The 26,239-nt window shown below is 48.6% G+C and overlaps 1 protein-coding gene across 1 annotated transcript in view; it reads right to left on the bottom strand.

Annotated features, from left to right (window-relative positions):
* Positions 1-26,239, bottom strand: part of TRERF1 (transcriptional regulating factor 1) — a 209,787-nt gene that overhangs the window by 50,184 nt on the left and 133,364 nt on the right. The window contains exon 4 of the mRNA XM_055571403.1: positions 18,311-18,425. The gene's annotated coding sequence lies outside the window, so the exon portion shown is untranslated. The remainder of the gene's footprint in view (positions 1-18,310; positions 18,426-26,239) is intronic.

Here is a 26,239-nt window from a genome sequence, read left to right as displayed (position 1 = left end):
GCTCAGTAGACACTCATTGAGCTACAATGCCAAGTCAGACAAATGAGGCCTAAAGCACTTCCCCCCCAGATTCCTATGCCTCTGACATGGATCGAGGGCCAGAATTTACTATTTTTCCAGGGTGCTAGAGTGCCAGAGTCATGGAATGCTGTACATAGTAAGAAGGCTCTGCAGAGATGTTTTAGCACAGGGCTTTTCTGTACAGGGCCAGAGAGTAAATATTTTCAGCTTTGTGGGCCATACAATGTCTGTCACAGCTCTGCGGTTGCAGTGCGAAAGCAGCCATAAACCATATATAAATGTGTGGTTGTGTTCTAACACAATTTTATTTATGGACACTGAATTTTATATAATTTTCACATGTCAAGAAATAGTGTTCTTTTTTGGATTTTTCTTCAACGTGAAAAACCCTTCTGGGCCCACAGGCCGTTCAAGAACAGGCGGGGGCTGGATTTGGTCCCAGTCACGGCATGCTGACCTCTGTTCTAGTGCATCAAAGTCCCTCTCCCCTCCCCTCAAGCCCCCCGGGGGTACAGGAGACAGGACGCAGTCTGCAAAGAAGGATGGAAGGGACCATCCTTTGAATCAGAGAGAGAGAGGAAGTTGACTTTGGCCAACGGTTCGGCAAGACTTGTTTGCTTACATTTCAGGGTAACACCATGCTCCCGCCAGACCACCACCGCTTGTTTGAGGAAGAAAAACCAAAAGGATTTTCCTTTTTCTGACACCAGGCTATCCTTCAGGGACTATACACACAATTCCCCTAGTGACTTGGCTTCGGTCTTAGGCAAGACTTCCTCTCAGGTCTGTCAAAGGAGCTTAACTTGGATGCTCCTGGAATTCTGTTCCCCGAAGGAAGCAGAAGCCAAGGGCAGTTCTCCAAGACATGGACTCGTGGCTCATGGTCTCCTTTCTAGCAACACTGTTGTTCTAAATGCTTTCTGATTAGTCTTCTAAATAAAGCCAGTGGGTGTTTTATAATCCAGTAACCCAATTACCGCGGACCAGTTCTGCCAATGCCGGCGATTAGAGCTGAGTCTTTCTCCACGCAGAGCGCCTGGCCTGTCCTCGCTCCCTCCAGCCCCCACTGCTCCCTGCCCCCAGTCTCACGCTGACTCTCAGCCCTGGGCGGGTTCACAAGCCTTCCTTTGGACACCAAGAGACATTTATTTCTACATCTTTCAGTCTCACCCCGTAACATCAACTGCTTCCTCCCAAGCCCCAGGAACCGGGAAGAAGCCTGACTCACAGCCTGGAGAGTTTGGACTTCACTTCCTGGGGCCGGCTCTCCACCAGGGCACGGAAATGGGAGCTATTTCACTTTCTGGGATGCAGTTCTCACTGTCTGTGCTCTCTCTGGGCCAACAGGAGTTCTACCAGAGAATTAATTAACATTGTCGTCCCCAGCCCTCGTGACTGCCACATGCTGCTTCCTTCCCACCCTAACTGGTATGAAGCAGCGTGGATGCTGAGGACACAGGGAGAAAAGGGGAGGGCCTCAGGAGTCTAGGGGGGCTTCCTGGAGGAGGCAGACATGGTCTGAGGGGGCCCTGTTGATACATTCCTGGATACAGTTTTTCAAATCACCTCTCCTTGACAAATGGTTGGGACTAGGTGGGGAGATTAGGAATAAGAACTAGTGGGACTTCCCTTTGTGGTTCAGTGGCTAAAATTCTGCACTCCCAATGCAAGGGGCCGGGGTTCGACTCCTGGTCAGGGAACTAGATCCCGCATGATACAACTAAGACCTGGCACGGCCAAGTAAACAAATAAATATTTTTAAAAAGGAATAAGGACTAGCCGGAAGTTGATAAGAGATGTGCAGAGAGAAGGCAGGATGGGGAGACACCAGAACCATTCACACGTGAGTCCCTGGGCGACCTGAACACCAACTACTTCCTCATCACATGTCTCTCCTAAGGAGCTGCTGCTGGGAGAATTTTAGGAGTCACATGACCATATTTTGAAGACCTACTTTGTGCTAGGAGATATGACTAGGTCATGACCACTGGCCTCCCAGCCCGGAGACTGGCATCTGGGCCTGGCCTTATCCTCCGTATTCCTTCCTGCAAACTCACACGGAGGACCTACTGTGCCAGCGCCCTGCTAGGGGAGACAAAAGCCTGCAAACCTCTGTCTTGAGGCCCACAGCCTTGGGGTGGGGGCAGGTGCCAGGCTTCCTGAAGAGCCAAAAAATTTCACAAGGAGGAGGTGGAGGGGGCAGAGGAAAGCCTGGCGGGGGCTAGGGTCACTCCAGCCACACTCAGGAGGTGCTGTGGGCCAGTCCCCTGCTGCTGGGGACTCAGGGAGGGTCTTGGCAGGGTGACCAGATGGAGGGGTCTGGGCCAGGGTTGCAGGGAGGAGCCTCCACTCCTGCCTCCGAGGACCTGGGGCTCAGGGCTGTGAATCAGCACTGGGGGGTGCAGCCAGGGAAGAGCCCTGTTCCCACAGCTGTCCCGGGCAGGGCAGGGCAGGGCTGGGAGACTGGGAGGCTTCCCTCTGACGCAGCCTGAGGGAGCACGGAGTGAAGATGGAGGGAAGGAGAGGTGGCTGGCAGGTAGATGTAGATTCACTGGCTCCACTCCCAGCGACAAGAAACCTAAGAAAACACAAGTCAAGCACCTGAGGACTCTGCTCCTCACTCAAGCCCCACATCCAGCACCCTGGGCCGAGCTGCTGGGAGGGACTCCAGCTATTCAGGCAGCACAGACTGGCTTCCTCTGCAGGGGAAGGGAGGGGGACGGCCAGCACTGGTCCCTGGGACTGCACCAGCCCCCATCCCCAATGTTGCCCAGGATTCCAGGTTGGCTGCCTGGTTAGGGGCTCAATTCACAAATGGAGCAGCTGGCTTGGCTTTGGTCTGTGATGTTGAAGGTGTTAGATTGTGCAAAAAACAAATGCCCCTGGACACCCAAGGCCTGGAGAAGGAGCTGGTGTATCAGGGAAACCACCTCCCTTCTTTTTGGTAAACAGCCCACAGTTCATTGGGTAACAAAGCCTGGGATGCTCCCTTATGTGGAAATAAGTGCATGAAGGTTCTCGTGCTCTCTTGGTCCTTCTGTCTGTGTTTCAGGCTTCTCTGGTGGCTCAGACGGTAAAGAATCCGCCTAGAATACAGGAGACCTGGGTTCGATCCCTGGGTTAGGAAAACCCTCTGGAGAAGGGAACGGCAACCCACTGCAGTATTCTTGCCTGGAGAATCCCATAGACAGAGGAGTCTGGCGGGCTATGGTCCATGGGGTTGCAAAGAGCAGGACACGACTGGGCGACTAATATGTACACTTGGCCCTTCTGTCTGTGTTTCGGACGGGAGGTACCCCGGGTTATGACGTCAGTGCCACACTGGGCCATCCTGTCAACACAGGGCCCCAGCCTGGGGCAATGCCACGGCCCTTCTGGCCCAGAGTTCTAAGACTTTGGGGGGAATTCTGGGAATCAGGAAACAAGCCAGAAGGACCTCTGGTGTCTGGGGCTGGAGGCTTTCCCAGCAGCACTTCCTGAGTCGGTCCCTCCTCCGGGCCCCTGTGAACCGGGTTCTGGCGGATCATCCTCAGTCCGCCCCCACCTTCCCAGAGGGGGTGAACTTGTCGAGGGCAGCTGGAGGCCCCTTCTTGCTCGTCTCCAGGACCCAGCCTGGGCCCCACACCTGGCACTGTGCTAAGCAGGCGTTCGCTCAGTGGAGCCAGACACATGGCCTCAGCCCCCCTCTCATTTCCCACCACCCCGGAGCCCCTGGACTGAAGTCTGACTCAGTGGCTTGGCTGCCCCTGGCGATGTCTCTTTAGTCCTTGTGCCAAGCGAGGGAGGCCAGCCTTCCTCATCAGAGGAGAGGGCACCCTGACCAGGATCCTACAGCCCACGGGAAGCTGTCAAGGGAGGGGAAGCAAAGGGTGGACAGCCCCAGTGATGGAATAGGGAAGATGCCCTGTGGGAGACAAGCCGACACGAGCTGTTGCGACCACTTTTGAGACCACTTTTGGGAGGGTCTTGTCCCAAATGATAGCACACACCAAGACTGAGGAAAAACCGCATGCTTTAAGTTACAGATGCTTCTAGGAATTCCAGTATTACAGAAAAAAGTTGGAAGTGAATATTCACCTGAGAATCCTGCTGTTCACGTTCTGTGTGCAATAGTGGGAGGATCACAGAGCCTGGCTTCCGTCTACCCAACAGGTTCTGAGAGGCCTCAGGAAATCAAGAGGCTGTCCTGCCCTTTGTGAGGTTTGCGCCCTCCTCTGGTAACCTCCATCCCTCCTGGGAAGCTCCCAAGCCTGTCTGGACTCGCTCAAGACCGATGTCCCCTTGGTCACTGGCTCTCATTACCTCACTGCCTCCATTTCTTGCCAAAATAACTTTCCTTGGGACTCCCCTGGTGGTCCAGGGGTTAAGAACCCGCCTTGCAATGAAGGGGATACAGGTTTGATCCCTGGTCAGGGAACTATGATCATGGATGCCTCAGGGCAACTAAGCCCAAGTGCCACAACGAGAGAGCTCGCATGATGCAACGAAGAACTGATGCAGCTGAATAAATAAATAAATAGTAAAAAAAATAACTTCCCTTGGCTGCTCTAAGATCAGAGGGCCGAAGTGATGCATCCACCAGGGGTCCCAGCAGCTGAAGCAAGAAGGCAGGCATGGGGTTCCCAGAGCCTGGGGGGCCTCAGGGAAAGGGAGGACCAAGCCCTGGGCAAAGATCTGTAGGCCCAGACACACGTCAGTCCTCCAGGTCAGTTCTCAGATGAGAACCAGACCAGAACCTTGGGTGTTCTACTTCTCCACCATTGCCAGACTCTAAGTTCTATAGAGGCAGAGCTGTCTTAAAACCTCTGCTTTTACATCTCTCCCTTGCTTCTCCATGATGGCATGAGCAGTGTTTGACCCAAAGCCAACCCACTCAATGTTTAGGGAAAGCGGTCAACAAGCTTGTCAAACTTCCCTTCTCTTTTGCATCCACAGGTCGTCAATTTATGTCACATTGAATTAACTGAGATCTTGTGAGATCTTAGTTTGTGAGATCTTAGTTCCCCAATCAGGAATTGAACCCGGGCCCATAGCACTGAAAAGTGCCGAGTCCAAACCACTGGACCGCCTGGGAGTTCCGTCTCTGTGCATTTCATGTTAGTTACATGTCTTCAGGTTGGGTGCAGACCCTCTGGGGGCCAACAGCTGGGTTCCCCATGGTGCTCAGAGCAGAGGTGGGTAGGGCAGGGCCTTGGTGAACATTTTCAGAGATTAGTACAACTCTTTTTCCCAAAGGCTTTCACAGTAGGATTTCTGACAAAGCTGACATCTAGACATCACGTTTCAGGAAATGAGTGAGCAAAGACAGGTCTCTTAAGATCTCCTTGAGTGCCTGTTTAACCCCCTAAGGAGCTGTTTGGGATAGAAATCCCCAGCCTGAACCCCCAGCTGCTCCTGGCTGAGTTGAACCCCTCAGCACTTTAGAGGGGACACGGCACCCTCTGCTTAAAAAAGGGAGAAGAGGCCAAAGCCTATGACCTGAACCTCAAAAGTTTTTGTCTCAGCAGATGACCCTAACTCCACTTCATAGAGAGCAGGTTCTCTATGAACACCTCCACTTCCTGACTCTCACACAAACGTCCACCCTCCACTTGCACCCCAACAACTCTCTCTCCACTCATCTTAAACACTGGAAGGGCCTGGATCAGAAACATGGGATACCAAGAGCTCACCTTCCTATTTCCAATCGGCTATCAATTCCAGTTGGCCTCTCCTCCATAACATTCCCTGACTATCTTCTTCTCTTATCCCCACTGTCCCAATCCACAGAATAGTCCTTTATAGCTGGCCTCACCTGCTCTAGCCCTACCCTCTCTAGCCCACTGTCCACAACACCTCTCTGCTTCAAACCACCAATGCGCCCTCTGTCCACAGGAGAAGCATCCATAGAGCTTAGCCTAGCAGAGGGCACCCCACGATTTGGCCTCACCTCCTCTTTCAATGATTTGCCCCACCATTCACCCATACACGTCTTGAACCCCCTACATGGAGCCACACAGAGTTTCCAGAATATTGGTCTCTCTGCCTGAAATCCCCTTTCTCCTTCTTCTCAACCTATAAGTTCCTGTTCAAACCTATCTTTTATGACGCTGTCCTTGATTCTCAGACATTCAATGAAATGAAGTTTTTACTGAGGGCCCTCTATGTCCCAGGCACAGTGGACACGGTGAGGGGGGTGCAAGACGTGGTGTCAGGGGCTTGCCATCGAGGGATGGGGGAGTGTCAGACAACGACAGATCCAAGTCTGTGACTGTGATGAGGGGTTACAGCAGGGGCTGTGACCTCAGCAGAAGGTCAGGGGAGAATCCTCTGTGTGACTCAGTGATACAGCCACCTGCAGGATGAGAAGGGTGTAACAGGAAAAACAGAGCCTCCCAGACAAAGTCAAGGACAGCACGGGCAAAGGCCCTGTGGCAGGTGGGAACACAGTGGACCCAAGAGCAGAAAGAAGGCCAGAGTGGCCAGAACAGGAGCATAGCAATGAAACTGGAGAGGGGGCAGGGGCTGGACCACCCCAGGTTCCCAAAGGTTAGGAGTTTTATCTTTACATCAGGAGCAACTGAGGAACAAGCCAAGTGTTTTGAGCAGTGTGTTTCTGTGTGTGTGTGTACAAGCATGTGTCCCTGATCAGATTTCCATTAAGCAAAGGCCACAGGATGGAGGAGAGATCAGCAAACCTTTTCTGTAAAGGTTTGGATAGCATATATTTTAGGCTTCACAGCCAGGAGGCAAAATTGAGGTTATGATGTAGACATTTATATAACAAGAGGAAAAACAAATTTCTTCAAACTTCTTGAGGAAACTCAAAATATAAGAGTAATTGAGTACAATTTTCTATAATGTAGATCTAATGAGAAGAATGGAATTATTTTTTGGAGGGATAACATTTTGTTTAATTGGGTTCAAAGTCAGTGTCCCATATCATCAAATCACCCTATGGACAAAACATTTCTAGCTCGTGGGCTGCACACACAATCAGGCAGCGGCTGGATTGGCCCCAGGGCCATAATCTGTGGACCCCTGGTCAGAACAACGGGCTGCAGGAGGGTGAGTGATGATACGGATGGATGCGGGGGGCACTCAGCTTAGTGACGGTCCAAGCTAGGTAGTTTGGATGTGGGTGGTGATGGAAGGGCATCTGGGGGTGAGCCTGACAGGACTTAGCGATGAAATGGGCACAGGGGTGTGGGAGAAGTGAGTGTCAAGATGACGCCTAGATCTGCATCTAAGACGGAGCACCGTGAAAGCGCTTTCATTCCGAGACCTATGACAGGAGCTCTCACAGAGGCAGCTGGACCGAGGGCTCCAAGGCTCGGAGAGGCTGGTGAATCCCCTGACAACAGCGGGGAAGTGAAGACAGAGACAGGAGGAAGGACGGCTGGAGGGCAAGTGAGAACGGCAAGACTCGGGCTGCGCGTCTTGATTACACCACTTAGTGCCCCGGTTCCAGCTGTTTTATCTGTCTCAGCCACCAGACTGGGCCTCCTCTAAGGAGTACCTACTGGGGTCAGCACGATACAAGGCACCCACTGGGAGCTAAGGACAGAAGACAGGGAAAGAGAGAGGAAGGGGGGACATTTCACTTCTGCAGGCTCATACAGAGAAGAGCCCCCTCCATTCACAATGGAAGCCCACTTCCCACTTCCACCCTCAGAGCCCACCACCTCCCTGGCTAACCTTCCACAGGAGCTGCTTTCTGTAAGGGTCATGGGACCTTCCCTGATCACTTAAAATCATTCAAGCATGTGTGTGCAAACACAAGCACACACAAATCTCCCACCCACCAACCCTGGCCACATGATTTGTGGTGATGTATTGACAACATGCTCATCAGCTGTCAGTTCAACATGTCTAAATATTATGTTCCATCACCCAGAACATCTTTTTTTTTTAATTAAAAAAAAAGTGTCAGTCCCAGTCACAGCAAGGAGGGGAGAAAGGGAAAAAAAGCCATAGGTTAATGAAAATCAATTCTCCTTTCTTCCTCCTTTTCTTTTCTTTCTCTTGCCTTTTTCTAAACAGAAGAGTGACAAGCTTGTGGCTCCGTCTCTCCAACAGCCCTGGGACGAGGAGGTCAGGGCTGACATGGAGACTGACCCGCCCTGGCGGCCGTGGGTGTGTCTGCCTGCGGTCAGTGGAGCTCAGAGCAGACCCATCCCCTGAGGCAACGGCCACGAACCCTTTGGCCCACATGGAGTCTCTGGTAAGGACAGTGAGAAGTTCATGGGAGGGCGTGCTTGTCCTCACGGCCAACAGTAGCCTTCTGGAAAGCACTGGACAAAGCACCGACATCCACTATTTTGTTTTGTCCCCAACACAGGCCTGTGAGTTCAGAATTGCTTTCTCCATTTCAGAGATGAGGAAACTCACATGCAGGTGATGATGTACCCATGGCTACACACATGCAGCTGGGGGCTAAACCTCCAGCCCTCTGATGCCAGGACGGGGTGTCCTCTGATACCATGCAGTGCCCTTCGTTCATCTGTCACAGATCAGAGTAGCATGAAGTTACTTGCCCTAGCTGGACCCCTGCAGCGCTCCCCAGTTCTGACGGGTCAAGGAGAGCTGGCTTATACCCTGGTGTAGACACGCCCTGGCCATCAGCTCCAGGCAGCCTTCAACCGTCCAGCATACAGCTATGGAAGTATGAGAAAGAATCTGATGCAACTTATACCCCAAGTTCTTTCTCTTTCTAGGTTTAAAGGGCTAGCTAGCTTCAGTTCTCTGAAACCTTTTTTTTTTTAATCATCAGGAACTTTTCTTACTGGAGAGAAACAAAATGGATTATGTGACAGGCGTTTCCCTTACAGAGGCACCCAAAGCACCAGACTCTGGAGTCAGAAGACCAGAGTTCAAATCGTTAACATTCCATGGCAAAGTGAGAACTGGGCAGGCCTATCTAATATCTTTTTTGAGTTTTTCTGGGGCCTCAGTTTTGACATCTGCCAAAAGGGCGTAACAACACCTCGTTGCTCCAGGTTTTGGGTGAAGGTTAAACAGGAGAAGGTTTGGGACGTGCATGGTGGCCAGGAAGGACTCACAAAGTCTCACCGCCTGGGTGGGGTTTCTGCTGTTTTGTTTTGACTTGGGTACAGTTTAGATCAGGCTCAGTGACTCAGGGATGATTGAATATGTTTAGTTATTTGTTTCCTGGGCAACCTTCAGCCTTCCCTTGTGTTTCAGTGAGCAGCACAGTGCTCAGGGGCAGAAATGGCTAGACGTGGACGCAGCAAGGAAGAGAGAAAAACCACAGCTGTGTGGGCCCCTCTGGTGTGGTGATAGGTAACCTCTCTTCCCCTGACACCCCTCTGAAAGCACCACCGCATCGGAGAACATGCACCTTTATCCCCAGGGAAGATCCAGAGTCACCGTGGAAAGGCTAACGTCCATTTAATATACTGTTCGCCAGGCGGAGGAAGAAGCAGGGGGCGCACAGGCCCACATGACTTGCTCATTGATGAAAGATGCTTCTGGGGCAGGCTGGTCCCTGCAAGAGAGGCCTGCAGATCTCCATAGGTCAGTGCGACTCAGTGGTGCCCGAGAGGGACTCAGTGTGGCCGTGGGTCAGGCCAAGCTCTCCAGCGAGGCTACCGGTAACTAAGAGGGTATTCTGTTCTCTGGGGTCTGGCTCGCAGGCTGCTCAGACTCCAGGAGAAGGAAAGAGAGGTAATTCTTGAGAGGCCACTTCAAGCTTAGGGATATTAGTGGTTATCATTAAAGCAAGAAGCTGAAAGGGGTGCAGCCCCAGTTACCCGGAAAGAGATATTTAATTCCCTCTACCATGCCTAATAAGGAGATAATCTACTTCCTTTCCTGTTTCGAGGGGGGCTCCAGTTCTCAGATTCCAGGAAATTGGCAGTAACTGTGTCCATATCTGATGTTTCCTTACTTGCAGTTACAGCCTCCTGGCCTCTCAAACAACAGCCCCCTTTAAGGGACGTGGGACACGCTGTCTGGCAGGGCTGGCCCAGGCAAGCAGGCCTTGGTGCCCACATCTGCCACCTAATGTGATGGGTGAACAAGACCCTTTCTAGTGGAAGCTCTGAGTCCCTCAGAGTCCATGTCAGCCTCCCAGAAGTTAGGGGGAAAAGAGGCCAACCATTGAGATTTGGGGAACACTTCTAGACCTGTTGTTTTTCTGTGAGTTTTGAGCTAAACTATGGAAGCTCCAAAGGAGGAAAAGAGTTCCAAAAGATCGCACGTGCCAGGAAGAAGCCAACCTGAGGGAGAAAGAGCAGAGGTCTCTGGTCATCGGCCAAAGAAGCCCTCGGAACCACACACGACCAGCAAGAGCCTACGCATGACTTGAGTGCGCCCCAAGACATGAACAAGAAGGCGTCATGGAAGTGCAGAGGAACAAACCCCCATTTATTTCTATTCCACCCATGAGAGCAGCACGGCCTCTCTGTCTCTCCCGCTAGTCCTCCTCCTCCCTCCACTCTCCGTCTTCTGGACCGGAACCAAGCCTCCCCCTCCTCTGGATCATGTGCACACAGATTATCTGCCTCTTCATGGGACACTCACAGGAAATTTAAACATTCTCAGAAGGGGTTCTTCTAAGCCCACTTCCCCTGCCCTCTGCCCCACCCCCCACCCAGTTGCTGTGTATTCAGGAAATGCAAACCCAATATAAAGATAACCCGGGCCAAACAGAAAAGGAGACTGGCCCTGTGACCTTGTTGGGCAAATGACTTCCCCTCCCTGCATCTCAGACTCAGCCTCTGCAGAATGAAGAGGCTGGACCTGACGGGCTGCAAGAAGCTCCCACTGCCTGCAACCAGCAAGGGCTCAGCTGGGGGAACCTTCCAGACCCTGCCTGTCTCGGGGACAGCCAGCAACCTTGAGGCAGAATATTGAAGCAGTAGGGTTTTCTACCACTGACACCTGATCCTTAAAAACTCTGGCTCCCTGGGTGGGCGGGGAGCACTAGGAGTCAGGACACCTGGATGCCTGTCTCAGTTCTGCTGTATTTTGGAAAAGGAAAGTGAGTGAGTAGGGGGAGGTTATCAGAGCGGACTGAAGCTCCAGCTGCAGTGTTTTAATTTTTTTTTAAATAGAATAATCTAGGGACTTCCCTGGTGGTCCAGTGGTTAAGACTCTGTGTTTCCACTGTAGAGGGCTTGGGTTTAATCCCTGGTCGGGGAACTAAGATCCCACATGCCATGAGGCACAGCCAAAAGAGGAAAGATACAATAACATAAGTATTAAAAAATAGAATAATCTATATGACTAGTATAATAAAGATTATTAAAATAGTTTTAGAACCAAGACCACCCAACAGAGAGGAGAGGATGGTCAGCCTCCACAGAGGCACTTACAGACTCAACCAAGAACCAATTTCCATCGGCTTTTATGAGGCCATGGCAGCATGTGCGTCCTGTGCCTGGCGCGCCTCCTGCCTCTCTACCATAAAAACCTCAGCCCCCAAACTCCTCACATACTCCCGTATGTGATGTGTCCCAACTTCCTGGTCTGGAAAGGGTTTCCACATCTGCGTCTAGCAAAAACCCTGGTCTGACTGTATGGACTCTGCTGACAAGGAGAAGTCAACCAATGAAGAGTATTTAATCTACCAGTTGAGCTCCCCATGGGCAAGGCCAGTTGGACGGTGTAAGTAATCAATCTTGGCTCACAGCCCTGAATAACTAAAACGGAGGAGGGACAGGAAGCATGAATCATTATCTGGAGAGAGGCTGTTAATAAACTTTGAGGTTTGTAGGCTGGGTGGGGATGGGGTGGGGTTGGCCTGGCCCCTCAGCTAGGTCGAGAATGTCGGTGGACATCTTCCTGGGAGCCAGCCCCACTCCCGAGTGCAGCAACATCAATGGTTAGGCACCTAGAAACCCCCAATGTCCTAGATATCTGAACCATACTCAGAGAAAGAAGACAAGTAGTTGACTCCAAATAATGTTTTGATCCTCAGAGACTGAATTTCTAAAGTCACCAATCCCTGTTTTACAAAAGTTAGTTGGTGGCCTTTATAGACAGGCAAAAAGGCAACTGCATATCCATTCAAGACCATCATGGTCACTGGCCATGAGTGATTAAACAGAGGAAACCCGGTGAAACACAGTCAAACATTAATTCCAGGACTTGTCGGGGGCTTGATACGCTAATGGATCTGGCTTTGTAAGAGGGGCCACAGAGGCCATCTGTGGGGCTGGCAGTACTGCACTGGGTCTCCCTGGTTCCAGAGAATGCCCATCTCTAAACCTCAGTTCACACTACTTTTACATCCACCATGTACAAGGTTCCTTTTCCAGCCACCTCACCCTACCTTTCCCCAGGGGTCAGCTCCAATCTTTTCCCTGGCCTTCCCCAGAAAGCCTTCCCTGCCCAGTCAAGGACACATGGCTGTCCCCCTTGAAAACCGACTCTGAATACCTGGCATTAATCTTTGGAAGGCGTTTTTCCCTTTATGCATTGTTTTGGTAATAAAGTCTTTTAAATGAATAGACTATTTCTCAGAGTAGTTTTTGGGTCTCAAGCAACTCTGTGCATCTTTCATAACATTTGCCCACGGTACAAACCCCAGAGTTACTACAAATAGCAGGTGCTAAAACACGGTTGCTTGATAGATACCGAATCAGGAAGTGACACAAATCTAAGCGTAATATAAAGTCACTGACTTATGAAAAGGGAGTGTGAAATAAAAAGTAGTCAGTAAGCTGTAAGGATGGACGTAAAATGAACAGTGAAGACTACCCATCCTGCCCCTTCTGGACAGGTGTCTAACAGAGTGGGCATGCCATCCACTGCCTGAGGGACTGAGGCTCCACAAGGGAAAAGTTCCCAGTAAGTGGTGTCAGGAGAATCCAGCCCCCTCATGGGTCCATGACAGAGAAAACAACTTGGAGGGAGGGCCAAGATGCTGAGGTGTTCCGTCTCTAGAAATGAGCATTTCTAGAACCCATGGTTTACAGCTGATGCAAACACTGGCCAGACCGATGTGTTTTGTTTTCCCTCAGATTATTTTTATTTTTTTAAAAATACATACCCCAGTGAGGCTGGGAATCCTACATTGACCCTAGATTTCTGCCTCCATTTCCATCCCATTTCATAAACCAACTCTGCCAACATGAGAGCATCACTGAACAAAAGAGTGAGCCCTGAAGGGGACTCTTCTCAGTCACAAGGATACTGACTACCATGGACTGAGTGCCTGTGATATACTGTAAGCTCTTGTTACGAGCTCTGCATACACACGTCATCTCATTTAGTCCTTGAATCGCTCTGTCTGTAGTCCCCACATTGCAGATGAAGAAACTGAAGCGCTGAGCAGTGAAGCTAGGGCGTGGCAGAGCTGGGTTCAAGCCCATGAAGTCTAAGCACCCTGCTCTGTGGTCTCCCCTCTGCTGAAAGGCACACAAAGAGAAGACAGGAAAACCGAGAGCAGGAAGGATGGGGCTGGGGGTGTGGAAGAGAGGCCCAGGGGAGGGAAGACCCCAGAAGGAGAGAGAGCACACGGAGGAGAGGAAGCCGGGGTCTAGGCGAGGTGCACACGGGATCTGGCTGTGGGTCTAGGAGGTCTTTGCCAAGTGGGAACGAGGCAGGAAGGCTGCTGGTGGCCACGGGAGAAACACACCACCAAAAATGCAGAAGCCATTTCCTCTCTCGAGGAAGATAAACAATAGATTCATAAACAAATTTTACAAAGCTGCTCAGCTATTTAAAGCATTCTGGTAGGAACTTGTATCCTTTGAGAGCATAAAGCTAATCCTGACAAATGCTCAACAGTTATTTTGGGGAGAGAAAAGGTAGGAAAGCAGGGTGGGGAGGGATATACTCCTTCTGAGTCCCTCACCAGCTACAAGTGTGCCTGCAGCCAGTTACATGTCCTTTCTGAGCCTTCTGTGAACAAGGAATAGCACTTCTTGCCCCACAAGCTATATAGTGGAGAAGAAAGGAGATAGACCTTCCGGCAATATGGCCCACCAGATACCCTACTTGACATTCCCAACTGAAACAACTAACGTACTATTTAAAATTTAAAATATAAAAATTGTAAACACACTACTGAACTGGTAAAAATGGAAGGATTCTTCAAAGACCAAAACCAAAAGCAGGAACCTTGGGCTGTAAGAGAACAGCAAAGCTGGCTTTTGCCCTATGGGTTCCTGCCACAGCCTATGGATTCTAAGTTTCCCATGAGAACTGCACATGGCTCAGGAAACAGGAGAAATATCTCAGTTCCTACATAAAACTGGGACTCCAAAAGGCTCCCACTTCCAGTGAATAAGAAATAGACCCACAACCCAAAAGGAGACCACAAGGAAACCTGACCTTGGGCTGGGCAGAAATCTGAACTCATAAGCTGGACCTCACACAGCTTTGCAGTCTGAATTCAAGCCCTGGGTAGAAAATGAATTTAAAGTGATTTTTTATTTGGGAGTGCCCCGAGACAACCAGCAGACATTAATGCAAAACCTCTCTGGAAAAATCGACTTCAACCCATCCCTCAAATACTTCTCAAAGGTAAATATCTAAGGAAAATGAAGAGCTCAGAGAAGCTAACAACAGCAAGGAAACAAGGCACTACAAGGAAACTAACACACAAGGAAACAGGGCCAGCAGAGGCAACAGACAGCAGAACCAGACCCACAAGGAGCTCAGATTCTGCAACAACCAGACATGAAATTCTACAATGTCTAAATAGGAACTTCAGTGTAGTAAAGAAAGAAAGAAGTTTGTGAATATAAGCAAGGAGTGAGAGGTCATAAACTCACCAAGCAGATTTAAAAAAGAATGGACCTGGTGACTTCCCTGGTGGTCCACTGGTTAAGAAGCTGCCTTCCAAGGCAGGGGACGTGAGTTTGATCCCTGGTCAGGGAATGAAGATCCCACACGCTTTAGGACAGCTAAGCCCCTGAGCCGCGACTACTGAACCTGTGCACCACACTAGAGGGAAGCCCAGGTGCCACAACGGAGACCTGATACAGCCAAATAAATAAACACTTAAAAAATAACGGACCAGAACGAATAGCAATGACAAATAAAGAAGATGAATGGAAACATTTCAATGTATGGATTAAAGAGCATTTGAGATACAGAATAAATTAAATGGAAGACACATTTGAAGACATTATTCAGAGTTCAGCACAGAGGGACAAAGAGGTAAAAAGCATGGAACAGAGGCTGAGACATACAGAGAACAGAATGAGAAAGTCCACCATATGCCTACCTGGAGTTCCAAACAGAAGTATCAGAGAGAATGGAAAAGAGGCAGTAGTCAAAGAATGAAGAGTGAGAATTTTCCAGAATTGCTGAAAGTCATCCATCTTTAGCATTAGGAATCCCAACAAAACCCAGAATAAAGACAGAGAAATTGACACCTAATTACATAAGAAGGAAGTAGCAGAACACCAAAGCGAACAGCAGCATCTTTAACGTTAACTAGAGAGAAATGCCGGAGAAGGCAATGGCACCCCACTCCATTACTCTTGCCTGGAAAATCCCAGAGTCGGACACGACTGAGCGACTTCACTTTCACTTTTCACTTTCATGCACTGGAGGAGGAAATGGCAACTCACTCCAGTGTTCTTGCCTGGAGTATCCCAGGGACGGGGGAGCCTGGTGGGCTGCTGTCTATGGGGTCGCACAGAGTCGGACACGACTGAAGCGACCTAGCAGCAGCAGCAGAAGCAGAGAGAAATGCCAGGCCACTTATAAAGCAAAAGTAAAGAGACTGACAGCCAACTTCTCAGTAACGCTGAGAGCCAGAGGCAGTGGAATAATGGTTTCAGTGACACAAGAGAATGTATTCCACTAAAGTTCCCTCTCAAAACTGAGAGCAAAATAAAGACAGGTTCAAGTCAACAAAAACCCAAAACAAAAACAACTTGAAAGCTCACCACCATAGATTCTCACTAAAAGATAATTCAAATGGATTTATTTTAGGCAGAAGGAAAATGATCTCATGAAAGAATGGTGAGAAAAGAATATGAATAAATCTATACAAACACGTATTGTATAAAATAATGATGTCTAACTTGTAGGGGGAAAAATAGAATAGAAGGAAAACACAGGGTAACAATTTACATAAGTCGGAAGAAGTGGTGGTTAGAATTAAACCAGTTTATGATTCTTGAATTTTGGGGCAGAAAGGTAAAGACATTGTTTCATTTTATACTTTGTTTTGCTAAGTATGCCTATTAAAATAGATGGGATAAACATTGAAAGAACAGACACAGAGCACATTAACTTCCAAATAAGAAGACAGAAAATGGAATGAGGAAGGAAAAAATCTCAAAAAGAAACAGTAGAAAAAACTGAAAGTATATAAAGATGGTAGAAATGAATCTCTATTCATCAGTTAGATATATCTGTTCTAAGTATCTATATGTCAAATAGCACTGTCCTAAAATATACAAAGCAAATTTTTTTGCAGTACAAGGAAAAATGGACAAATCCAACAGGAGATTTTTAACATGTCTCTCAATAATTGAAAGGCAGATAAAAACAGAAAAGGACATAATATACATAATTTGAATAGCACAGTGAACTATATTATTTTAATGATCATATATAGAAAACTACTAAATATGTAATAATTGGAGAGTACACACTTTTTCAAGCACTCACGAAACGTTTAAGAAAAAATTTGAAAACATAAAATATTTAAAAAGAGCATATAGAAATGGTTTAGTGCTTATTTCAAAATCTTTCCAAAGATCTATATCTGTTTTGTCTTAAAAAGACAAAGACCCTGTCTTTTTTGTTCACTGATGTAACCTAGATAGCATACTAAAAAGCAGAGACACGACTTTGCCAACAAAGGTCCATCTAGTCAAGGCTATGGTTTTTCCTGTGGTCATGTATGGATGTGAGAGTTGGACTGTGAAGAAGGCTGAGCGCCAAAGAATTGATGCTTTTGAACTGTGGTGTTGGAGAAGACTCTTGAGAGTCCCTTGGACTGCAAGGAGATCCAACCAGTGCATTCTAAAGGAGATCAGTCCTGGGTGTTCTTTGGAAGGACTGATGCTGAGGCTGAAACTCCAGTATTTGGCCACCTCATGTGAAGAGTTGACTCACTGGAAAAGACTCTGATGCTGGGAGAAATTGGGGGCAGGAGGAGAAGGGGACGACAGAGGATGAGATGGCTGGATGGCATCACCAACTCAATGGACGTGAGTTTGGGTGAACTCCAGGAGTTGGTGATGGACAGGGAGGCCTGGCGTGCTGTGATTCATGGGGTCGCAAAGAGTCGGACACGACTGAGCGACTGAACTGAACTGAACTGAACTGATGTATCTCCAGGTCTAGTACAGTGACTGTCACAAAGGGGGAACTTATGTCCTGAAGAATGAATGGTGAATGGAGCCTGTGTTGAGGAAGGTACAGGTCAGGTGGGCAACTGGCAGGACCAAACTGGAGGTGATTAAGACCCTTCCAACATGGCGGGGACAAGAGAACAAGGTGAGTGGCACCAGTCTCCACAGAGAATTTTCTCTTCAAGAAAAGCAGAGTCATGACAGTCATCATCAAATTCAAAGAGGGTCATGTGGAAGAGTCTTTGAATGCCCAGTCTTTGTGGCTCCATGTGACACAGCAGAGGAGAAAAGACAGAAACTGCAGAGAGGAAGTATTTGTACCAATATTAGTAGGAATTTTCTAACAATTCACTGTTCAACACTGGCCAAGAATTGGCCTTGTTGATCCTTCTAAGGCCCCTTACAACCCTGCGTGGGAAAGGAGACTCTGTCTAGGGCATTCTGTGAGTCCCAGGCCATCCACCCAGTTCTATCCTATTCCAGAGATTCCTTCACCCCCAGAGTCCTGGATGCTGTTGTTGTTTGGTCACTCAGTCATATCCCACTCCCATGATCCCATAGGCTGTAGCCGCCAGGCGACTCCGTCCATGGCATTTCCTAGGCAAGAATACTAGAGTGGGTTGCCACGCTTCCCTCCAGCGGATCTTCCTGACCCAGGGATCGAACTTGAGTCTCCTCTGTTAGCAGGCAGATTCTTTACCACGGAGCCACCAGGGAAGCCCAATATACCTGATCCCTAAAAGACCTGTCCAAGGTCCCAGATTCAGAAGGTGGTGGAGGAATAATGACAGCTTCAGTCCCCAGAAACTCAATTCCCTGTCCTTTCTGCTTCATCACTGGCTTCTCCATTAACCGAAACAAAGACATTTTGACCCATTAGGCTGACACGCACCTTTTCAGTCTACCCATATCCCAGTAAACACTCTTTTTCCAGTACATGGCAAATGATTATAAAATCATAGCAAATTAGTTCAAGTGAAAAATGCCCACACCTTCCAGGAGAAGGGGAATGAGCTTACCTTGACTTCTGCAGCAGCTGGTTGAGATGGGGGCCTGGCTCTGGGGGCTTCTCCTGCGGCCGACCAGTCATGCTGCTCTCATGCTGCTGGGCAGGTGGGGAGAGGAGGCCTGGTTCTGTGGGAAAAAGAGAAGAGAAAGCCACTCCATCGCTTGTTCCCAGCTCTCCATCACCAGCGTGCCGAGGACACTATCCAGATGCCAAGGGAGCTCACCCACTTTCATGTCACTAGGGAGCAGACGTGCACGGGATGGATGTTTCCCACGCCCTCCAGTGTGCCAGGCAGGGATCTAAGGAACGAGGCTACAAAGATGAATTAGACGCAGTCCCTGCTCTCAAGCAACAACAGCTTAGCAAGACAGAGAGAGATGTACACGCGTTTCATTACAGGATAATTTGGTAAGTGCTGCGATTTCCCCAAATTCATTCAACAGCCTACCTGTCCCACAGGGAGCAGAGACAACTTACAAGCGCTACAGTACAGGGCTTCTCAAAGCTATTTGTGATGAAGGACCAGTTCTTTGTTTCAATTTCCAATCCATCACAGATGAATACTTTTATAAAATATAAGATAAAGGAAGGGGTAGAAAAATGAAGTGACAAAGATATTCATACAAAGTACAAGCTTTCTTCTAATTTCAACAGCTTACTTGGTCAAATTGGCATGGAAGCATCTCAGGGCTTACTCTCAATTTCTGTACTGATCTGGTCAACAGTTTGCAGGCTAGCACCATTCCACACACCATGGCTGAGAAACACCACTACAGGAAAACGTTTACACAAAGTGCAACTTTCCTAAGATGGCTGGCTGAGTTCTTGGTTGACAGAGAGTGGCTAGAAACAAAAAGATGTCAGACTCACCCTCTAGACTACAGTTCAGATTGCTCAGAGAGTCTCTCTCCAACAAGCAAGAGATATGGCATAGATGTTGGGAAAGCGTGGCATTGGGGTGTTTGTTCAGAGGTGGTGGCACCAACCCACTGGGTTCATGGGAACCTAGTCAGAAGTTGTGCCTGGAGCCCTGTCCTGCTCTGCCTTGAACTTTTAAGCGTAACTATGGCAACCCTAGCCGAAGCGACCGCCCAGAATGGGAAGAACAAAGTGTCATCTATTAAAATGGACTGAGACGTTTCAGAAAATAAATCATTTCCAAAATGTCAAGAGGGCTGCTGCTGCTCATTCCTACTATTTAACGCTATAAAAATGATTTTTTTTTTAAATCGAGAAATCTTTTGTCTGTGACAGCCAGCTCCCAAAAAAGCCTTTAAATGCCTATTGCCTTAATACTTGAGGGAGAGATTACAAGTCATTTTCCCCCATTTGAATGCTTAAGAGAAAGTGCTCATTCCTCTAAACTTGCAGCTTTTAAGTAGTTCTTATTTTAAACTTTAGAAGAAGATATCTCTGCAGAAGAAAAACTTCCCTTTTCAAAGTCTTTTTTTTTTTTTTAAATGCATATACATATACGCTCTCACTCCCTGCTTCAAATGCTAAATCATCTGCAATTTGGGAGTTTGTTGCTCATGAAATTCTAGCGATAAGCACATCATAAACATTCCTATAGCAAGAGAATGCTTTTGAAGTGACGTCTGTGATGCTATAAAGATCGTCTATCATTATCTCTGAACGTTGGTGAAGAGAAGGTTATGGGAATAACTATTTATGTATAAATAAGTCAACAGAGTAACTGGCAACTTCCACAGCAGACCTTACCAAGAAGCTAAACCAGAGCATGAGCCGGGAAGCCGGGATGGACCCCCTCAGGTTCCATGAAGAAGCGTGCCATCCTCACTCTTAACATGGGAAAATAACTCTCCAAGCTCCCCCACAGGAGCAGAAGCCCTTGGATCCAGTCTCAAAGGCGAGATTAGCTTAAACAACCACACCACCAACTTTTATATATCAGATGCTGGGTTACATTCTAATGGTCTCAAAATACGTTCTTCTTCAAAGAGACACAAGGGAAACATATAAACAGGCGATCCCAATCTCCCTGGCCTGTTAGATGAGTATATTGGTGGAATTAAGGGAAAGGAAATGAAGTTAACTAGCTCCGTCCATCTATCCAACTATCCAGTGGTCCATCCCTTGCTGACTGAGCGGCTGGTACAGAGCAGGCAAGTACAAAGCACTAGGCATACAACAGTTGAGGCTGATGTCGTCCCTGGCTTCATGGAACTTCTCCTCTACTGGGGAAACCAACATCAAAACATCAGAAAGAACTACAATAGCAGTGTGCTCTGAAGAAAGCATGGTGACTGTCATAACAGTATATATCAGAGGCAGACCTAGGGCGGGAAAGGGTCAGTGGTGCATTTGCAAAGAATTAATCTTTACTCTGAGCCCTAAGAATAAATTAGTGAAGCAAAATAGGGAAAACAGGAGGGAAAAGATAGAAAGAAAAGGTGCTGTAGGCAGGATGAACAGCCTGTGCTAAGATCCTGTGACAGAAAGAGCGTGGCATGTTCTAGCTATGAAAAGAGGCTCTCAATAGGGATCAAATCGGTTCTTGACCTCACTCCACGCTTCCACTGCTGTGGTTTTCAGAGCATGCATTACAGATGTGCAGGTTTTTCCAAAAGTGCCCAAGAAGTTACCTAGAGCAAGCCAGGAAAGAAAGATAGATGTGTGTCTGCTAATTTTCCTTCTTCCTAAGCTGGCACAGGGCATCCAACACAGGGGCCACCATGCCCACCCTCTCACCTTACAGCAAGTTTTGGGATTCACCTATTTTTCTCTTCAACAGTGGTAACTGGGCCAAATCCAATTTGACCACTGGTGAAAATTAGCTGGTCAGTGCTGGCACAGGCAGATAGTGGGTGTGGGTTTGGGGATGTGAAGGAGCATTCGAAGCCGCATGGTCAATGCTACTTTACAGAAGGTCACTTTCATGCAGAGAGCATAAGCTTTGAGGCCAAGCAGTTCAATTCAGTTGCTCAGTAGTGTCCGACTCTTTGTGACCCCATGGAATGTAGTTCATGGAATTCTCCAGGTCAGAGTACTGGAGTGGGTAGCCTTTCCCTTCTCCAGGGGATCTTCCCAGCCCAGGGATCGAACCCAGGTCTCCTGCATTGCAGGCAGATTCTTTACCAGCTGAGCCACCAGGGAAGCCCAAAAATACTGGAGTGGGTAGCCTATCCCTTCTCCAGCAGATCTTCCTGACCCAAGAATCAAACTGGGGTCTTCTGCATTGCAGGCGGATTCTTTACCAGCTGAACTATCAGGGAAGCCCAGGGCCAACCAGACCTGTGTTCAACTCTGGCCCCGCCCCTCACTGGCTTGAACCTTCCACAAAATGGAGTTAGCAGTGCCTTCTTTGCTGGGAGATCAGCAAGAGCGTAGGTCTCTGACTGAGCACATTTCCCAGTTCCCACCCGGCCCTGGATAAGTGGCAGCATTACTATCACACACCAGTGAGTGAAGACAGTTCAGCTCCTCTCTCAGCATGGAAATCAGCAGGAAGCCATGACACTATTTCCCAGGTGGTGTGGGGGCTAAAAAGCAGAGACATCGTTTTGCCAACAAAGGACCGTACAGTCAAAGCTATGGTTTTTCCAGTAGTCATGTATGGATGTGAGTAGTAGCAGATCAATCCCAGTCATGTCCAACTCTTTGTGACCCCATGGACTACAGCACACCAGGCTTCCCTGTCCATCACCAACTCCCAGAGCTTGCTCCAGCTCATGTCCATTGAGCCAGTGATGCCATCCAACCATCTTTTCCTTTGTCATCCGCTTCTCCTCCTGCCTTCAATCTTTCCCAGCATTGGGGTCTTTTCCAGTGAATTACTTCCTCATATCAGGTGACCAAAGTACTGGAGCTTCAGCTTCAGCATCAGTCCTTCCAATGAATATTCAGGGCTGATTTCCTTTAGAATTGACTGCTTTGATCTCCTTGCAGTTCAAGGGATGCTCAAGTTTTTTCCAAACACCACAGTTCAAAAGCATCAGTTTTTTGGCGCTCAGCTTTCTTTATGGTCCAACTCTCATCCATACATGACTACAGGAAAACCCATAGCTTTGACTATAAAGACCTTTGTCAACAAAGTAATGTCTCTGCTTTTTAATACGCTGTCTAGGTTGGTCATAGCTTTTCTTCCAAAAAGCAAGCATCTTTTAATTTCATGGTTGCAGTCACCATCTGCAGTGATTTTGGAGTTGGGCCATAAGGAAGACTGAGCACCAGAGAAATGATGCTTTCAAATCGTGGTACTGGAGAAGACACTTGGGAGTCCCTTGGACTGCAAAGAGATCAAACCAGTTAATCCTAAAGCAAATCAACTCTGAATATTCATCGAAGGATTGTTGCTAAAATTGAAGCTCCAATACCTTGGCCACCTGATGCGAAGAGCTGACTCACTGGAAAAGATTCTGATGCTGGGAAAGACTGAAGGCAAAGGAAAAGAGGGTGGCAGAGGACGAGACGGTTAGCTACCATCATCAACTCAATGGACGTGAATCTGAGCAAACTCTGGAAGATACTGAAGGACAGGGAAAGCTGGTACACTGCAGTCCATGGCGTCACAGAGACTCAGACACACGACTTAGCGACTCAACAACAATAACAACAATGGGGGCTTCAGGGCAGCTTTGCAAGAGCGCAGGGTTCCCAGTGACTCAGTTTCTTGTGCCCTCTGGGTTCCCTACCGCTATGCTCAGAGTTCCCAGAGGGCAGTCCCACCACACCAGGGCTGACTGTCACTGAGTCACGCTTGTCAGTCCCAGGTCCACCTTCTCTGAATGGGACTTACAGAGGGCTCTACCCAAGGGGCTGAGGGCTGGCAGCCAGTGGACTTGGATTCCAGTTCCAGCTCCACCACTCATGGCTGGGGTTCCTTCTGGCAAACAGCCGAGTTCCAGAAGGTAGAGGAGATGGAACAACTACCACATCCTGAAGGTCTGGACACAGGGCAGGCCTGGTGCTGGGCCTTCCCGGATGCGCCCAAATCCTGAAAACACTCCTGCGGGGTCACTGCTGAACCACCAGGTCACAGGTGAGGAGACAGAGGTCTGCTGGTTCATCCCAGACTTGTCCCAGAGCTGAGCGCTGGAGCCAGAATGGGAAGCTGGGAAGCCCTTCCTCTTCAGCACTGCACCACCTTCAGTTCAGTTCAGTTGCTCAGTCATGTCCGACTCTTTGCGACCCCATGAACCGCAGGCCTCCCTGTCCATCACCAACTCCCAGAGTCTATCCAAACTCATGTCCATAGAGTCGGTGATGCCATCCAACCATCTCATCCTCTGTCGTCCCCTTCTCCTCCTGCCTTCAATCTTTTCCAACAACAGGAATGGAAATCTTAGCTCTTTCCCACACGACCAATGAGCATGCACCCCGGGAAGGCTCTGTGACTTTCCAGGGACCAACAGGCAGCCAGCCATCAAGCAAGGCCAGACTATTTCCCTTGTCCTCACATGGCTGTCAGGGCCTCAACTCTCCTTCTGCACACAGTGGTAACTAACATTGCCTTACTGACCATTCTGCTGTTACAGTGATGGAGAGAATGAAGATTTAAGAGCCTTGTGAGGGAAAAGTCTAATACGAGACATGAACACTTTAAATGGCTATTGAGAGGCTCAAACCAAAGAGGAAGAGTCCCCATCGGCCACAAAGCAGTTGAAAAGAACTGCTCCCATCCCCCTGGGCCAGGAGCAGGGTGCAGCCGGGAGAGGGGAGAGGACAGAGGAGATAACTGTGGAGCTTCTGAAATGGGAAGCAGGGCCCAAGGAAGTGTAAAGAATTCCCTCCATGCCACCCACAAGAAATCAGAAATTGGCACAGATTTTTAAAAGAGGAGACCAGGAGTGGGGAGGAGAAAGAAATTGAGGAGGAAGAGGAGGAATTCAATCTGTAAATTTAATATAAGAACATCTAAGAAACAGGGTGGAGAGTAATCAATGCAGTGAGAAATCTTAGACTCCAGTCGCTTGAGGGCCACCCATCCTGTCAATGAGTTCTCCTGCATAAAGATGATGGTGACATTGTGGAAGATCTAATTTTCAGGTGAGATACATCCACGGCCAGGGAGGCCTAGAAGTTTCTCTGATGCAGTGAAAATCCCCATTCTCTCTCCAGACAGCTCTCCTCCTCTGTTGATGCCTCCCTCCTACCTCCATGGAAGTTGAGGCATAATTCACAGGACTAGAAGAGGGTCTGCCCAGACCATTATGGGAGACGTGTGGTCACTTTATCAGGCCTTCATGCTCTTGGGTATTCCAGAACACAGAAGCTGGACCATATAGCAGCTCAAACACTGAGAGTGTATCAGAGGACTCATGGTAGATCAACAGTGGATGGCAGACCTCCGTCCACTCTCCAACCTCCTCAGGACTCCTATGCCCTCGCTCACAACTCCATCCAGCTTGTCTTTCAGGTTTTCATATACTCCAAGCTCTTTCCTACCCCAGGGCCTTTGCACATGCTGGTCTATTTCAATAGGATGCTCTTGTCCTAGCTCCCCACTCACTAATGTCTAGTTAGCTTTCAGAGTACAGCTTCAGTGAGACGTCTTTGACCCTCCAGAAAAGCAAGTGTTGTAACAGCACTTATCACAGTTGCAATTAATTAATTATGTGATTAAGGAAAGGGCCTCGCCAATCAAGACAGTAATCTCTCTGAGAGCATGGGCAAGAGTCTGCTTTTTGCACCGTCATGTCCCATGGGTGAGCACAGCAGTTCTCAGTCCTGTCTGCACATCAAAACCACCTGAGGGAGCTTTAAAAAACACAAATACTTGGGTTTCACCAAAACCTATTAGACAACAGTGTTTCAAGTTTGCCAGAAGATGGTAACACGTGGCCGAGGCTGGGAACCGCTGACCTAAGGAGGCCGTGGGTGCTGGACCTCTGCCCTAGAGCCGTCTTGAAGTGGCCCAGGGAGTAAGTAACAGTAGGACCTTGCTCCCTTTCCTGGTGGATAAATGTATCATTTAAAGGTTGTTTTCCACCGCAGAGATTAAATTTGAGGAAATTCCGGAAGAGGGAAACAAAATCCTCATTGTTAGAGAGGAATACTATTCCTTTCGCAAAGCACTCCCGCTGCAGCCCCCGCCCTGACACGCCTCTGCCCACTAACCCCAGTTTATCACCTTCATCCTCAGAGCCGCGGGATTAACCTGACATGTTCCTGAGATACACTTAACTCTCCGGGGTGATACCCCCTAATTTTAAAAATAAAGTCAGGTCCAGCTATACTATGCAGTAGAATGCAAAATTTCACAGGACATTTTATTAAAACAGAAGAATTCAAAGCCAGTTCGTGCCAGCACAGGCCTTTCAGGCCAAGCCCCAAGCTGCAGGTTGAGGTGCTTTGCTGAAACTCGCCCATGGGGCACAAGGGTGGGGGGACCTCACCCGGGGTGCGGGCGAGCCATCTGCAACTGATCTGGCCTTTCCAGGGCAAGCTGAGAGCAAGTCACCCCTATTCACTCAGCTCCCCTTACTAAAGAGAAAAAAGTGCTACGTGCTAAATGTTCTATGGTTCCCCCGTTCCCAAATACTTACGTTGAAATCTTAACCCCCAAATTGGTTAAGATTGGTAGGTGGGGGCTCTGGGAGGTGTTTAGGTCATGAAGGTGGGTGGGGGTCTCACGAATGGGATTAGTGCCCTTATCAAAGAGACCCCACAAGCTCCCTCATTCCTCCTGCCACATGAGGACATGGCGAGAAGGCACGGGCAATGCACGGGACGGCAGGCCCTCACAGAAGGCGGCCATGCCGGCTCCTTGATCTTGGGCTTCCAGCCTCCAGAATCGTGTGACATAAACCTCTGCTGTTTATAGGCCACTCTCTGCGGTATTTCGTGGCAGCCCAAATGGACTAAGACAGTAAGATGAGTGAAAAAAATCCAACCTCTTAATCATACACACAGGAACAACGCCAATTCTCTGCTAGGTTTCACCAGCCCAAAAAAAGCACTGTTTGACCAAGTCCCA

The sequence above is a fragment of the Bubalus kerabau genome, chromosome 3, assembly GCF_029407905.1.
Source record: "Bubalus kerabau isolate K-KA32 ecotype Philippines breed swamp buffalo chromosome 3, PCC_UOA_SB_1v2, whole genome shotgun sequence".
NCBI lineage: Eukaryota > Metazoa > Chordata > Mammalia > Artiodactyla > Bovidae > Bubalus > Bubalus kerabau.
The sequence above is the reverse complement of the archived record's forward strand: the minus strand, read 5'-3'. Positions and strand labels throughout refer to the sequence as shown.